This window comes from Lepisosteus platostomus, chromosome 5 (assembly GCF_059453375.1).
Source record: "Lepisosteus platostomus isolate fLepPlt1 chromosome 5, fLepPlt1.hap1, whole genome shotgun sequence".
Lineage (NCBI taxonomy): Eukaryota > Metazoa > Chordata > Actinopteri > Semionotiformes > Lepisosteidae > Lepisosteus > Lepisosteus platostomus.
The window spans coordinates 36,112,163-36,127,613 of NC_142615.1; the positions used below are offsets into that span (position 1 = coordinate 36,112,163).

Here is a 15,451-nt window from a genome sequence, read left to right on the forward strand (position 1 = left end):
CAGTTGCAGGCTTGTTGCTGTCCAATCCACACTCTCTGGCTCCGTGCCAGGCTGTGCTGTGCGGCTTGTGACGGTGCGCTGCTGATGCTCTCTGAATACTGGCTAGTTAGTTTTGGCTGAAACTAGCGAAGTTTGTGCACAGGAGAAAAGATGACTGTGAGTCCCAGCAGGTCAGGAAGAAGACCAGTTCGTTCCTGATGAAGCGCTAGTTCTGAATAGTAATTCAGCTGTCCACAGTTCTGACCTTTTCACCAGGCCTGCTGCTGGTGCTAACCTCGGGTGGATCCTCTGGTTACTCTCTGGCAACCTCCGCTCTCGACTCTTAGAACAAAGGAGTCTCAGGATGGTCAGGAGGCGCGCTGCGAGAATGTTCTGCCCTTGGGAGCCTTTCTGCTCCTGGGCCGTCCCGCCCTGGAATTATCTCACAGCCCTGGAATTCTCCTTTGAATTCCCTTTAGAATAGTCTTGGAGCTCTGTGTTGCCTGTTTTTACCTGGAGGAACTTCAGCTCGTTCATTGGATGAAAGTTTCATGGGCATCAGAGACCCACGTGGGTTACTCTGCCCTACCAGTCCCTGATTGGTTGATCAAGGTGAGATATGAGTCACTTACTCCTGACACTTAGGAATGCAGTCCAGATGTCCATCTGGCACTCCCTAGACAGATAGGCGCCAATGGATGCCCATTGATCATGATAGCCAGGCTTAGCTAAATGCATCCCCCTTTGGGAGCTGTCCCTTATCAAAAGAAAACATCTTTAAATCAGCCTGCCTGAATAGCTTCTCTGTGGCTGCACCACAGAGATGAAGAGAGAGATGGGGCCTCATTTGGGAAAGCACAGCAACACTTAATTCTGTCTTATTAACAAGCATTGCCGCTACAATTAGTAGAAAGAAAGATACAATGTTTTGAAAATGTAATATGTTTTAAAGGATTAAAGGGAAAATAAATACTTTATATACGCAAACTAATTCAACTGAGCTCCTCTAAACAATATCGCCTGAAGAATTGCCAAAGCACAGTGTATCAATTTGGGTGACACTGGGGGAAAAGGATCACAACATTCTACACATTCTCACAATATTACACGCACGGAAACCAATATTTACCACTAGGATAGAATGCAGCATAGAACAGTTGGATAGAAGGTTAGTGTAACTCTATAGTGCATCACAGAGGTCAGTCTCTTCCCCCTCATTATGCAGGCTGACTTCACTGTCCTCCAGCGATAGTCAGCTGTAATCACTGATGCAGACATGATGTTAATACTCTGACAGCATCTTGGCTGATTTGGTTAAAGTGTTTTCCTATTAAACAGGAGATTCTGCGCTCAAATCCCAGCAGTGTCTTTCTTCCTGTCTTGTCTTACAAAATGTATCACTATGGATGATTACATGCATCTTGATTTTGTTTAATGCAAGTTTTCATTCCCTTTCTGATGGCTCTCTAAAGTAATTTTTAAAAGTACTAATCGGGATGGATTACTGTACATATCCTCAGTAAAGGGGAATATATAAGTAGTGACTATCCAAATTGCATTTTTGTGTGAAACACATTTCAGAAAATCGAAAACCAATTTTCAAAACTCACAATAACAAGACAAAGGCAAAACATAAGTTCACTTTCACTTTATGCATATTTACCACAACCTTGCCTTCTGATCATAAAAAGTCTTAATTTTAATATAGCAGTTTTAAATGGGACATTCAGAACATGGCATATGAGAATATATGGTTAACCGAGGATGAGCAAAGGATGATCGCACTTTCTGCTTATTGCTATGAACCTACCCCTGGTTATAAAAATGTCTCAAAATTCTGACACTGAGGTGTGAGACACAATGTAACAGGCTCTCATAATCCCGAAATACAAGAAATTTTACTGTAGCGTTTTATAAATTTGACCCTGTGAACATTGCATGTCCCTCCTTACTCATTACCAAAACATCTCAATGTCCCGGCACTATGTACATTTGTAATTACAACACTTCACTGTTTCATTTATGAGTTGTGACATTGTGAACATGGCATGTTAAAGTATATAGAAAATCTAGATCAGAACAGGCTAAATGCAATTCCTAGTGATTTATCATTTTCTTACTTTCTAAATGAAAAAAAATATTTTTTCAGTGATTATGACACTTCAGTATGACATAAAATATGCTTCAATGACAGAATAAATAATAATAATAAATAATCATGGAAAAAATACCCAAAGTGGACATTCATAGTTGTGATTATAGAATGTTAGATATCGGGTGGGTAGCTGCGTCAGCATGCGTAGGCTGCAAAGGAACAAGTAAAGGACTATTCCAGCTGAAAAGAGAAGAAAATAATCACAATGTTTCGGCTGTGGGGCCTTCTTCAGGTGTCCGAAAGACAGGGCAGTAAGCAAAGATAATTTTCTTTTTATCTTTGCTGAATGCAGTTTATCGCTGATGACATCAAAGACATTAAGGACATTAAGGAGTTTTTACGGCTAACAGCTCCACATCAACTTCCTTTCATAACTTTCATAACTAACCTCATCAGATCCTTCAACTCTTTTCTTGGGTGAATATGGTTTTCTGGGGAGTTGCGATGTTGGGCATACAGTAACTGGACATTTCCCGGTGATTCTGACACGTGTTAAGCACTCGCATTTCCTGCAAATATTAAAATGGTAAAGGTTTCGCTGAGAAATCCAATCGACCTTTGCGAAGACAATGTTTACATCGCAACAGAAACCCGTCCTTTGGTGGACTCAAACCACCGACTTTTCAGTTAACAACCGAATGCGCCACACAGACGGAATGGTGGATTCGTGTCTCACATCACAACTTTCCGGTTAAAAAAAAATATTTTTTTGCCAGCTGGCAATATTTCTTCTGCACTGATAATCAAGAATTTAATTTAATTTCTCGCAAGCTGTGTGAATTTCTTGAAATACAAGTTTTCCAGAAAGGAAATGAATACATGCATTTAACGAAATCAAGCCCTTTGTGATAGTCCGAAATGGTACGTTATGTACCACAAGATAGGAAAAAAAACATGATTGGGATTTTAAGCTACTGTACGTGACCTATGGTACCAGACCGGGGTAAAGTTAGCTTGAAGTTCGAAAACGATTTTGGCACGCCTGTAGCGTTTACACGAAACCTCTTAGAATCGCGAGAATACTTGCTTTGTGCATAAAATACATTGTGAATGCTTTCTCAGCCTTTACTTTTTCGTTTATATTACATTTTTTTGGACCAAGCACGAATATTCTTTTGTCCATATCTTCGCAACGGAAGCACAGAACGCCTTCAAACCAAATGCATTTTAAAGACCACGACGTGGATATTTCCACAGCCTCTACATCAAAGTATCAGTGAGCTAATTATCTTTTTTTAAACCTCCGGTTTTTCATCGATGAGTAATTACGCACTAACTGGAACCAGGGGGACCGCTGTATACACAAGTTCACAACGCGAGAAATACTGTTCAATACGGCTTCATGCGAAAAACCCGTATATGACCATAGGAAGCATAACTGTGCAGTCTCCAATTACCCAGACTGTAAGCACGGGAATAAAGCTTTGTCTGAATTCTGAAACCCTTCCTTTACGTCCTGTTTTCATTCAGGTAAGAGTCAACTATATGCAAAATACTACTGACAGCAAGAAGATTAAAATATTCTTTACTCAGCAGCTTATTAAACACAGCTCCCATGATGTTCAAACCGATTTTTTACACAGAACACTGACACAACTTTGCGTTCTGAATCTCTTTTTCTCGTGTGTTTATTTAATGTGGCACAATGTACTGGGATAGGGGTATTCTGTTCACAAACCAATAGCATTTAAACCACAGCACCCACAATGCTGCAAGTAAGTGTTTTGCACACTAAGCAGAGAGCGATGTCTTCCTCGTTAGTATAGTGGCAAGTATCCCCACCTGTCACCCGGGAGACCAGGGTTCATCAGGACATGCATTGAAGTGAAAGCAGGATGCGCTGCGACATCCACTGTGCAGACCCGCCACACTAAGAGGTGAGTGGGTCTGTTCGATCACAGCGCTAGGTGAATCCCTAAACAGTGTGCGTGGCAACAAACGAAACGGGCCTGTTTCCGCCCGGTTTCGATCCGGGGAAATCGGGCCCAGTAGTGGCGGGATCTGTACAGTGCATGTCGCAGCGCTTCAATGTGCTTCCTGATGTCCTACCCCGAGTGCAGAAAAGACAGCATCCACAGCAACAACAGCTCAGGTCTCTGCACAGGAGCTAAGCTGCCCTCATCTCCTCTGCTCTGCGGCTCCTGCGGAGTGGAGTCCTGCCTGGAGCCGTGTTTGCAGGCGGCGGCTCCCCGCACCCTGTCTGGGCGTCGTGTCCAAGAGCTCCTGGGAGGAAGAGAGAGCCCTCCCACTCGGGGGCTTTTCCACGGTCTGTGTGAGGAGGGGCGGGTGTGTCCAGTAGCTTATCGAGCGGAAGCCTGGGGCGGCGGAGAGCTGTGATCGTGCAGACCTTGAGGTGTCACCTCTTTGTCTGCTTTCCCGCCCCCCCTCCGCCCAAACTCTGCTCCAAAGTAGCCCGGCAACCCCTCACACCTGCACTTGTCACAACCTAAGGTGCGGTCATGAGACACCCATGGGGTGTCGTTCTGTTCTTGCTAATTGTTTCCTGCCCGTCGCAGGCAGGAGTCCATGCGAGGAAGATGCGCTGGACAGAGCTCAGAGGGCGCAGCTGGGTGGCTTTCCTTCTGAGTGACGTTCCTGCAACACTCTCCCGCTACTCTTGGTGCGCTCATGCCACAACACAGGAAGGCTGGAGCAGGTGGCTGTGGGCTTTGCGCACCGCCGAAATAGCTCAGTTGGGAGAGCGTTAGACTGAAGATCTAAAGATCCCGGGTTTCGGTATTTTGTTTCATCGCGCCCTTTGTTCCTCTCTCCAGCGCCCCCTGCCTAAAGTGACGCGTCCCTTTCTCAGCCCGAAACGCAAGCGAGACACCAGCAACGATCCCTTCAGGTTTCCGTAGTGTAGCGGCTATCACGTTCGCCTGACACGCGAAAGGTCCCCGGTTCGAGACCGGGTGGAAACAGCCTCGTTTTGCACGCTCCTGTACTTCACAGAGGTCTTGAGCGACCGCTCATTTGTTCCGGTGCCTTCGTGCACTCTTGTACCAAACGCACGTTCCTTCTGTACGCGGAGCCGATCATTTGCAATTGGGCTGTGCCGACAGACCAGGACGAGCTCTGTCGGCTCAAAAGCAGCGCAGGACCTGCAAGAACAACAGAAAGATTAGGATCCAGCGGGGGCCTCTTAGTGAGCCCAAGAGCTCATCAAGAATCGGCTCCAGCAACAGGGCTGGGCGCATTGTTCCATTCTCCGCCCACTCTCGGTGTAAACAAGTCCCTCCTGGTCTCTGCTTGAAATGCACTTTCCTGCGTTTGCTTTGGTGTAACTGGCTTCCCCTGCATGGGCGAATGTGAAGAAGATCCTTAGTAAGTCATTGAAGAAAACCGAGAAGAAGTCGGAGTGGCCTCTGTCGTTCATCAATGATCCAGTCAGGCAGTACTCCTCTGTAAAGCGCCGTTCGTTCACGTCGATTGGCTTTTTTTTGCCTTCATTCGTGCGAGTAGTAAAAGCAGACGCCCCTATTCTGCCGTGACCCGGATTCGAACCGGGGTTGTTGCGGCCACAACGCAAAGTACTGACCACTATACGATCACAGCGAGTTACCGAGACACACGCGGCAGGGCGGAAAGGGCTGTGCTCTCTTCGTGTGACATAATTCGGAAAAGTCCTGACGTTGCATTTCAACTGAGCCCCAGTATACATCGACCCTTCGACACTCTGAGTGACAACTCTCTTGCGTGTTTTCTCATATTTATGTAGTTTGCTTGCATGATGCCGGGAACAGCATGGTTGTTCGCTGCCATATAGTCTAGCGGTTAGGGTTCCTGGTTTTCACCCAGGCGGTTCGACTCGGTTTTGCCTCCTGCTTTCCAAAAGATCAGCACCGTGTACGAAAGAGCCGCATTAAAACTACTCGAACGTGCAAAACGTGCGAGAAGAGGGGGCGCTTGTTTCCAACCGAAACTTCTCGCGTGTGAGACGAGCTGATCATCGCTGTGGGAGGGTTACTCTGGTAGACAGGGCTGACCTTCGGCAATAGGATTTATAGTCTCCAAGATGATATTTGCACTTTCTGGAGAGGCGATTTTCTCCACTTCAGTAGCCCGATTTCGTCGATTGCGTGGAGAGGGCTGTAGAATGTGGCGCCGCCTTTCCTGCTCCGTCCATGACAGGCGTGCTGGTCTCTGGAGAGAGAGCACGGTCCATCAGCGCACTCCAATAAAGGCACTGGAAGCAGCTAAATCGCATTGGCGAAGCTCAGCGCTGGGCCGCTGTGCACGTCTTACCACCGTTTCCGTAGTGTAGTGGTTATCACGTTCGCCTCACACGCGAAAGGTCCCCGGTTCGAAACCGGGCGGAAACAGACATCTTTTGTCGCCAGGCACAAAAGGGGATTGGGGATTCGCCTAGCGCTGTGATCGAACAGACCCACTGGACCCACCTCTTAGTGTGGCGGGATCTGCACAGTGCATGTCACAGCGCATCCTGCTTTCACTTCAAGGCGCGTCCTGATGCACCCCAGTCTCCCGCGTGACAGGTGGGGACAGGTGACAGGTGCTATACTAACGAGGAAGACATCGCTCTCTCAGACCCCCGGCATCGTGTCCCGACCCACCGTGCTGGAAGCCGACGCGTGCTGTGATTCCTTTACGGAGCAGAAATGACAACCGAGGAGCCGAGAGATCATTTCAGCATTTCGCGTCTGAACGGAAAACACAAACGACCAACTCGGAATGACTTGCCTTTGACGCTTCTCAAAGCGTTCTTTGTGCATCGAACAGACCCACTCACCTCTTAGTGTGGCGGGATCTGCACAGTGCATGTCGCAGCGCTTCCTGCTTTCACTTCAATGTGCTTCCTGATGTCGAGTCGACTGCCGTGCGGAGGCTCTGAAAGCGAGAGCAATGAAAAGGTGCACGACGCTGTGAAAGAAAACAGAGAAGTGAAAGGCAGTCATTTCTCTAAGGAGGTGAAAGAAAAGCTACTCCCCGTCGGGGAATCGAACCCCGGTCTCCCGCGTGACAGGCGGGGATACTTGCCACTATACTAACGAGGAAGACATCGCTCTCTCCAACCCCCGGCATCGTGTCCCGACCCAGCATGCTGGAAGCCGACGCGTGCTGTGATCCCTTTACGGAGCAGAAATGACAACCGAGGAGCCGAGAGATCATGTCAGCATTTCGCGTCTGAAAGGAAAACACAAACGACCAACTCGGAATGACTTGCCTTTGACGCTTTTCAAAGTGTTCTTTGTGCACGACGACTGCGCCGCCTAGCAGATACAAAGGGGTTGTACAACTTTGAACTAGCAAATGGAAGAGGGCTAAGCCCCCTCTCTTTTAGCCCAGGTTCGATCTGTCTCCCAGAATCACCAGGGCGCACACACACACACACCCGTGCCGTTGAAGTGCTCTGCTTCATTTCTAAGGGCAACTCAACATTCACTCCTACCCCGAGTGCAGAAAAGACAGCATCCACAGCAACAACAGCTCAGGTCTCTGCACAGGAGCTAAGCTGCCCTCATCTCCTCTGCTCTGCGGCTCCTGCGGAGTGGAGTCCTGCCTGGAGCCGTGTTTGCAGGCGGCGGCTCCCCGCGCCCTGTCTGGGCGTCGTGTCCAAGAGCTCCTGGGAGGAAGAGAGAGCCCTCCCACTCGGGGGCTTTTCCACGGTCTGTGTGAGGAGGGGCGGGTGTGTCCAGTAGCTTATCGAGCGGAAGCCTGGGGCGGCGGAGAGCTGTGATCGTGCAGACCTTGAGGTGTCACCTCTTTGTCTGCTTTCCCGCCCCCCCTCCGCCCAAGCTCTGCTCCAAAGTAGCCCGGCAACCCCTCACACCTGCACGTGTCACAACCTAAGGTGCGGTCATGAGACACCCATGGGGTGTCGTTCTGTTCTTGCTAATTGTTTCCTGCCCGTCGCAGGCAGGAGTCCATGCGAGGAAGATGCGCTGGACAGAGCTCAGAGGGCGCAGCTGGGTGGCTTTCCTTCTGAGTGACGTTCCTGCAACACTCTCCCGCTACTCTTGGTGCGCTCATGCTACAACACAGGAAGGCTGGAGCAGGTGGCTGTGGGCTTTGCACACCACCGAAATAGCTCAGTTGGGAGAGTGTTAGATTGAAGATCTAAAGGTCCCTTGTTCGATCCCGGGTTTCGGCATTTTGTTTCATCGCGCCCTTTGTTCCTCTCTCCAGCGCTCCCTGCCTAAAGTGACGCGTCCCTTTCTCAGCCCGAAACGCAAGCGAGACACCAGCAGCGGTCCCTGCTGGTTTCCGTAGTGTAGCGGCTATCACGTTCGCCTAACACGCGAAAGGTCCCCGGTTCGAGACCGGGCGGAAACAGCCTCGTTTTGCATGCTCCTGTACTTCACAGAGGTCTTGAGCGACCGGTCATTTGTTCCCAATGTATTTCCGGTGCCTTCATGCACTCTTGTACCAAACGTACGTTCCTTCTGTACGCGGAGCCGATCATTTGCAATTGGGCTGTGCCGACAGACCAGGACGAGCTCTGTCAGCTCAAAAGCAGCGCAGGACCTGCAAGAACAACAGAAAGATTAGCATCCAGCGGGGGCCTCTTAGTGAGCCCAAGAGCTCATCAAGAATCGGCTCCAGCAACAGGGCTGGGCGCATTGTTCTATTCTCCGACCACTCTCGGTGTAAACAAGTCCCTCCTGGTCTCTGTTTGAATTGCACTTTCCTGCGTTTGCTTTGGTGTAACTGGCTTTGCCTGCATGGGCGAATGTGAAGAAGATCCTTAGTAAGTCATTGAAGAAAACCGAGAAGAGGTCGGAGTGGCCTCTGTCGTTCATCAACGATCCAGTCAGGCATAACTCCTCTTTAAAGCGCCGTTCGTTCACATCGATTTGCTTTTTTTTGCCTTCATTCGTGCAAGTAGTAAAAGCAGACGCCCCTTTAGGGAGCCTGTCAGCACCCGGAGTTTTCCCCTTCTGTAAGCTCTCCATAGCCTCTCAACTCTTCTACTGTCAAATCCCCCTCAAGTACTTCCCTATCTTCTTCACTCAAAACATTTTCTAGCTTTGAGGTAAAAAAATGAATTTCTTCATCCTTTACCTCTGTAGAGCTGTACAGTCTTGAGTAGAAGTGTCATGCCCTCTAGTGCCAGAGGGCGGTCCTTCTCTGTCCTGTCCCTAGTTTCTGGTCTGCTGTCCTTCCTGTCCCTCTCTTTCCCTTGGGCTAAATATTTCAGGGGCTTGCACTCTGTCCTCGCTCAGCACTGACGTTCGGATGTCCTGAGACCCGCCTAGCACCAGGGCGCCCCACGTCCGCTCCCTGAGGGCACAGGTTTCTATACGGCATTCCTGAACTCTTTGCACTAATGAGCCCGGGCCTTTTTCCCGTCTCGCCGCTACGCATATGGGTCTTTTTCCTCCCTCCTGCTCCCTACGGTTAGTCCCTTTGGACGTCCGTGACAAGAAGGCCTCGATGCAGGAGAGGATAGCACTCAGCTCTGTACTCTCTCTTCCCTCCTCATCAACTACAGTTTCCATGACAGACTTGGAGCCTACCACTTTCCTGAAAAAGAAGCGAGTACACTTCTCATTTTCTTCCAAGAACTGCACTCAGCTTCTTAACAGCACTCCTCGACTGCTTTCTTCGGCTATGCTCCGGATGTCCTTTTTTAAAAGGGTGATATCCTCGAGCACATCGAAGCCACTGTCTCGTGTAGAGACGCTGCAGCTGCCTCTGTTTCCTGGCTAGCACTCTTCTCCGTCTGGCAGCAGCCTTCCTTCCCTCAGCCATGAAAAAGGCCTTTGTCCTCACCTTCACCTCCTCCCACCACTCTCCTACTGACCCGTACAGACACTGCAAGGACAGCCACTGTGATAGTTTCTCCTTGTAGAGGGGGATACTACCCCCTCGTTCTCTAGCAGCTTTGTGTTGAGTTTCCAGAGGCCTGGGACAAAGACAGTCCCGCCCCGGAGTTCCACTCTACACCCTAAAGCCTGATGATCTGAGAAGAAGACAGGCTGAAGAGTGACCCCTACAACTTTCACTCTCTCTGAGACAAAGCAATAGTCAATTCTGATTCCTCCCTGACCATGTATATCCTGCTGTTGTGGGATATATACATCTATATGTGTCTGAGAGTTTAAAGTCTTGAACTAAGTTTTGCAGGGCCAGTGAGCTGGAATCCAATTTTATCGGAGAGCTAGACTGCCTGTCTGTATGCTTTAAGATACAATTAAAATCCCCTCCCACTATCACATCTGTGCTACATAACAATAGGGGGGAGAGTGCCTTGAGTAGCTCCACCCTTCCTCCCACGTCAGTAGGACAATACACATTGATTAGACGCAGGTTAATGGTCCCCCATTCCACATCCACACACAGCAACCTGCCATCTATGACCCTCTGAATACTTTTCAATTTGAATGCCCATCCTTTGAAAAGAATGGCCACGCCAGAGGTTCTGTTGTTATTGTCCCCTGACCAATCAGAAGGCCCTTTATCCCACCTATCTTCAAAGCTTTTATACCTCTATTGATTGACTTCTTTTACTTTTTCTTCTTACCAATTTCCTGCCAGCCATCCTCTGAATGAGCCTTCATCAGGGTGGCAGCAGTAAAAGCGTTCACGGAGTCCATTTCAAGGAAGGGGGTAGAGGGAGGGGTGGAGGGGTTCCAGCTGTCCCCATCACCATGCTCTCCTTCCTCCTCGCTCGGAGAGAAAACAGAGTCATTTTTCCTTTTCCTCAAGTCCAGCTCCTGGGAGCACTGAGGGGAAAGGGGTGCAGCCGATGCACCAGTCTCCTCTTCCCCCTCACCCACCAGCTGCTGCAGATCCTCCGTGATGGACTGGATGGAGGAGAGGAGGGCATCTGTAGGACTTGCAGAGTCTGAGAAAAGCAGCTCCGCTGAATCCTGGGTATCCTCGCTGGACCCGCTCCACCGGGGGGCCCCACACTGGCCCTCGTTCTGAGGAGCAGGAGTGGGGGAAGGGTCCTCGCTGTTCTCGGGGGTTTTCAAACCCTCGTGCTTGTCTGGTGCAGTCTGCAGTTGTGGGGGCGTAGTGGATTTCTCTTCCACCGGCCCCGGAGCCACAGCAGGACTGATCCTGGCTGGAGGCTGAGACTCTTTGTCCAACAAGGGTTCTTTGTTTGACTTGTTGTTTGCTTTGGCTTTTCGGGCCGGTTTGGCTGAAACAAGCTCTGCCTCATCCTTTCTCATTTTGAGTTTATTGGCGTAGGCGTGAGGGCAGTTCTTAAAAACGTGTCCTTCCGAGCCACATAAATTGCACTTTGGCAGCATTGAACAGTCAGAGGATAAATGTCCCTGTTTGCCACTGGTCTTGCAGCATTTCAAAATGCAGGACAAATCGAACCTCGAATTTCCTTGCTCCTGTTTTTATACCGTCGACATCTCTAACCTCAGTTCCATGGTGGACGGTGCAGTACTGGTTAAGCCAGGTGTGAATGTCCTCCATCTTTGCCAGTTCCGAGAACATAACAACATGCACCGTTTTCCTCTCTCTCTGTGTCAGAGGCTACAAGTTGATCTTCTCAAGGGCAGGAACTTTCCCTCTTTTTGCCTCAAACACATCCACACATCATTCAAACAGAGAATAGGTAGCAAAAACAACCTCAAATGCTTTCTGACCTGGGAGAGCGAAGATAATTAATAATAATAATTAATAATTGCTTACACTTATATAGCGCTTTTCTGGACACTCCACTCAAAGCGCTTTACAGGTAATGGGGACTCCCCTCCACCACCACCAATGTGCAGCATCCACCTGGATGATGCGACGGCAGCCATAGTGCGCCAGAACGCTCACCACACATCAGCTATCAGTGGGGAGGAGAGCAGAGTAATGTAGCCAATTCATAGAGGGGGATTATTAGGAGGCCATGATTAGTAAGGGCCAATTGGAAATTTGGCCAGGACACCGGGGTACACCCCTACTCTTTTCGAGAAGCGCCCTGGGATTTTTAATGACCACAGAGAGTCAGGACCTCGGTTTTACGTCTCATCCGAAGGACAGCGCCTGTTTACAGTATAGTGTCCCCATCACTATACTGGGGCATTAGGACCCACATGGACCACAGGGTGAGCGCCCCCTGCTGGCCCCACTAACACCTCTTCCAGCAGCAACCTTAGTCTTTCCCAGGAGGTCTCCCATCCAGGTACTGACCAGGCTCACACCTGCTTAGCTTCAGTGGGTTGCCAGTTGTGAGTTGCAGGGTGATATGGCTGCTGGCCAGATGAAATCCAAGTGCCGAGGTTCAAAGTTCCTTCTGCAACACTTTTCTGCTGAACTGCATACGATCCATGAAGAGGTCATCCAAAAGCTCAAAACGCACAGCATTCTTGCGGGATCCAAAAGTTGCCATTTCGTGAACTGCAAAACAAACACTGCTTCCACAAAACAAGAAAACAATCCAACTACTCCACCTACAGGCTGATGAAGGTATCTCCCCTGCCAGGTAAGTATGAGTTGTACAAGCCCCTGCAAGCGGCCCGGACCCACAGCACAAAGCGCGCAGCCTAGGCCAGCTCCTCACCCCGCACGCCACCGCCTCCTGCTGGGCCCACTCTTTCGCACACTCACACGCCACACTAACACTCAAAAGGGTGGGCAAAACGAGAAAACGAGCACGCCGTTTCCTACACATCTGCAGTCGCCATTGCGCATTCGCAGCATGTCCCGGGATGCAATTCGGCCTCATTTGCATAACACCAGACTGGCAGATCGCTACGCAAGCTCACGTCGTGCGCCTGCCACACACCGATCACGGAGCCTTTTCAGCAATTTCCAAAAAACGGGCCTGCTCTCCTGCCCACAAAGCTCCGTCTCTTACCCGCTCTCCAGAGCCTGCTGCCTTCTGTGTTGTTCTCTCGGCACCGCTGCACCGCACACAACTCCTACAGCACGGGGAGAAAGTTTTCACAATCCGCCGCAGGGAAGGCTCGCTCCGTGCGCATACGTCCTTTCAATGCCAGTTCAACAAGTGCTCCGCATTAGCAGCGTCGGGGCTCCGGCGTGTCGCACCTCACCTCACCTCGCACAGCCCCCTCCTTGAATGTCTGGCGCTGGGCATGCCCCGCTCTCCTCCACCTTATCTTATCGCGTGTGACCACCGACAATGGCCACAATGCCGGGGAATGGCACCTGTGAAGTGTTAATTGGGGCACAGGAACAGCCCGTCTCGTCTCGGGGGCCAGCTTCAAAGACAATACAGCAAACACAGCGGGGCGGGGGAAGTAGACGACACGACACATGCAGGTACATTCAGCTCCGGCGGGACCCTCCTTGTGTCAGTGTCTCAGGGAGAGGATGGGCACTGTGAGACTGACAGGGCTGTCTGGGAGAAGCTCCTCCTACAGGTCTAGGCACAGAAGATCTTCACCAACAGAGTCACACAGCGAACGTGATAACCGCAACACTACGGAAACATGCAGGGGCTGCTGCTGGTGTCTTGCTTGCGTTTCGGGCCGAGAAAGGGAATGATGGGAACTCGTGCCCAGTGGCCCAGCGCTGAGCTTCGCCAATGCTATTCAGCTGCTTCCGACGAAATCGGGCTACTGAAGTGGAGAAAATTGCCTCTCCAGAAAGTGCAAATATCAGTATAAATCCTATTGCCGAAGGTCAACACTGTCTACCAGAGTCACCCCTCCCACCTCCTGCAGGTTTCCGAGATGTAGCGATGATCAGTTCACATACCAGGAGTTGAGCCCCGGCCACCTGGGTGAAAATCAGGAATCATAACCGCTAGACCATATGGGAGCATACGGCCGTCCTGTGTCGTGCGTCATGTAAGCAAATTGTAATTGCTGCCTTCATTACCTGCTTGATGAAGAAAACACACAAGAGAGTTGGCACTCAGAGTGTCGAAGGGTCGATGTATACTAGGGCTCAGTTGAAATGCAACATCAGGACTTTTCCGACTAGTGTCACACGAAGAGAGTACATCCTTTCCTACTGGCTGTGTATGTCTCGGTAACTCCCTGTGATGGTATAGTGGTCAGTATTTTGTGCTGTGGCTGCAACAACCCCGGTTCGAATCCGCGTCCTGGCAGAATAGGAGGAGTACTGCCCGACTGGATCGTTGATGAACGACAAAGGCCACTCCGACCTCTTCTCGGTTTTCTTCAATGACTTACTAAGGATCTTCTTCACATTCGCCCATGCAGGGGAAGCCAGTTACACCAAAGCAAACGCAGGAAAGTGCATTTCAAGCAGAGACCAGGAGGGACTTGTTTACACAGAGAGTGGGCGGAGAATGGAACAATGCGCCCAGCCCTGTTGCTGGAGCCAATTCTTGATGAGCTCTTGGGCTCACTAAGAGGCCCCCGCTGGATGCTAATCTTTCTGTTCTTGCAGGTCCTGCGCTGCTTTTGAGCCGACAGAGCTCATCCTGGTCTGTCGGCACAGCCCAATTGCAAATGATCGGCTCTGCGTACAGAAGGAACGTGCGTTTGGTACAAGAGTGCACGAAGGCACCAGAAATACATTGGGAACAAATGACCGGTCGCTCAAGACCTCTGTGAAGTACAGGAGCGTGCAAAACGAGGCTGTTTCCACCCGGTCTCGAACCGGGGACCTTTCGCGTGTTAGGCGAACGTGATAGCCGCTACACTACGGAAACCTGAAGGGATCGTTGCTGGTGTCTCGCTTGCGTTTCGGGCTGAGAAAGAGACGCGTCACTTTAGGCAGGGGGCGCTGGAGAGAGGAACAAAGGGCGCGATGAAACAAAATGCCAAAACCAAGGATCGAACCAGGGACCTTTAGATCTTCAGTCTAACGCTCTCCCCACTGAGCTATTTCGGCGGTGCGCAAAGCCCACAGCCACCTGCTCCAGCCTTCCTGTGTTGTGGCATGAGCGCACCAAGAGTAGCGGGAGAGTGTTGCAGGAACGTCACTCAGAAGGAAAGCCACCCAGCTGCGCCCTCTGAGCTCTGTCCAGCGCATCTTCCTCGCATGGACTCCTGCCTGCGACGGGCAGGAAACAATTAGCAAGAACAGAACGACACCCCATGGGTGTCTCATGACCGCACCTTAGGTTGTGACACGTGCAGGTGTGAGGGGTTGCCGGGCTACTTTGGAGCAGAGCTTGGGCGGAGGGGGGGCGGGAAAGCAGACAAAGAGGTGACACCTCAAGGTCTGCACGATCACAGCTCTCCGCCGCCCCAGGCTTCCGCTCGATAAGCTACTGGACACACCCGCCCCTCCTCACACAGACCGTGGAAAAGCCCCTGAGTGGGAGGGCTCTCTCTTCCTCCCAGGAGCTCTTGGACACGACGCACAGACAGGGCGCGGGGAGCCGCCGCCTGCAAACACGGCTCCAGGCGGGACTCCACTCCGCAGGAGCCGCAGAGCAGAGGAGATGAGGGCAGCTTAGCTCCT

General features: G+C 50.6%; 6 non-coding genes across 6 annotated transcripts; 3 read left to right on the forward strand and 3 right to left on the reverse strand.

The window, feature by feature from the left end:
• Positions 1-4,982: 4,982 nt before the first annotated feature.
• trnav-gac (transfer RNA valine (anticodon GAC)) lies at positions 4,983-5,055 on the forward strand. The gene has a single exon. It is a non-coding gene; the product is annotated as a tRNA-Val (tRNA).
• Positions 5,056-5,617: 562 nt separating this feature from the next.
• Positions 5,618-5,689, reverse strand: trnah-gug (transfer RNA histidin (anticodon GUG)). The gene has a single exon. It is a non-coding gene; the product is annotated as a tRNA-His (tRNA).
• Positions 5,690-6,383: 694 nt separating this feature from the next.
• On the forward strand, positions 6,384-6,456 carry trnav-cac (transfer RNA valine (anticodon CAC)). Its single transcript has one exon. It is a non-coding gene; the product is annotated as a tRNA-Val (tRNA).
• Positions 6,457-7,077: 621 nt separating this feature from the next.
• trnad-guc (transfer RNA aspartic acid (anticodon GUC)) lies at positions 7,078-7,149 on the reverse strand. The gene has a single exon. It is a non-coding gene; the product is annotated as a tRNA-Asp (tRNA).
• Positions 7,150-8,355: 1,206 nt separating this feature from the next.
• On the forward strand, positions 8,356-8,428 carry trnav-aac (transfer RNA valine (anticodon AAC)). The gene has a single exon. It is a non-coding gene; the product is annotated as a tRNA-Val (tRNA).
• Positions 8,429-14,620: 6,192 nt separating this feature from the next.
• Positions 14,621-14,693, reverse strand: trnav-aac (transfer RNA valine (anticodon AAC)). Its single transcript has one exon. It is a non-coding gene; the product is annotated as a tRNA-Val (tRNA).
• Between the last annotated feature and the right edge of the window lie 758 nt (positions 14,694-15,451).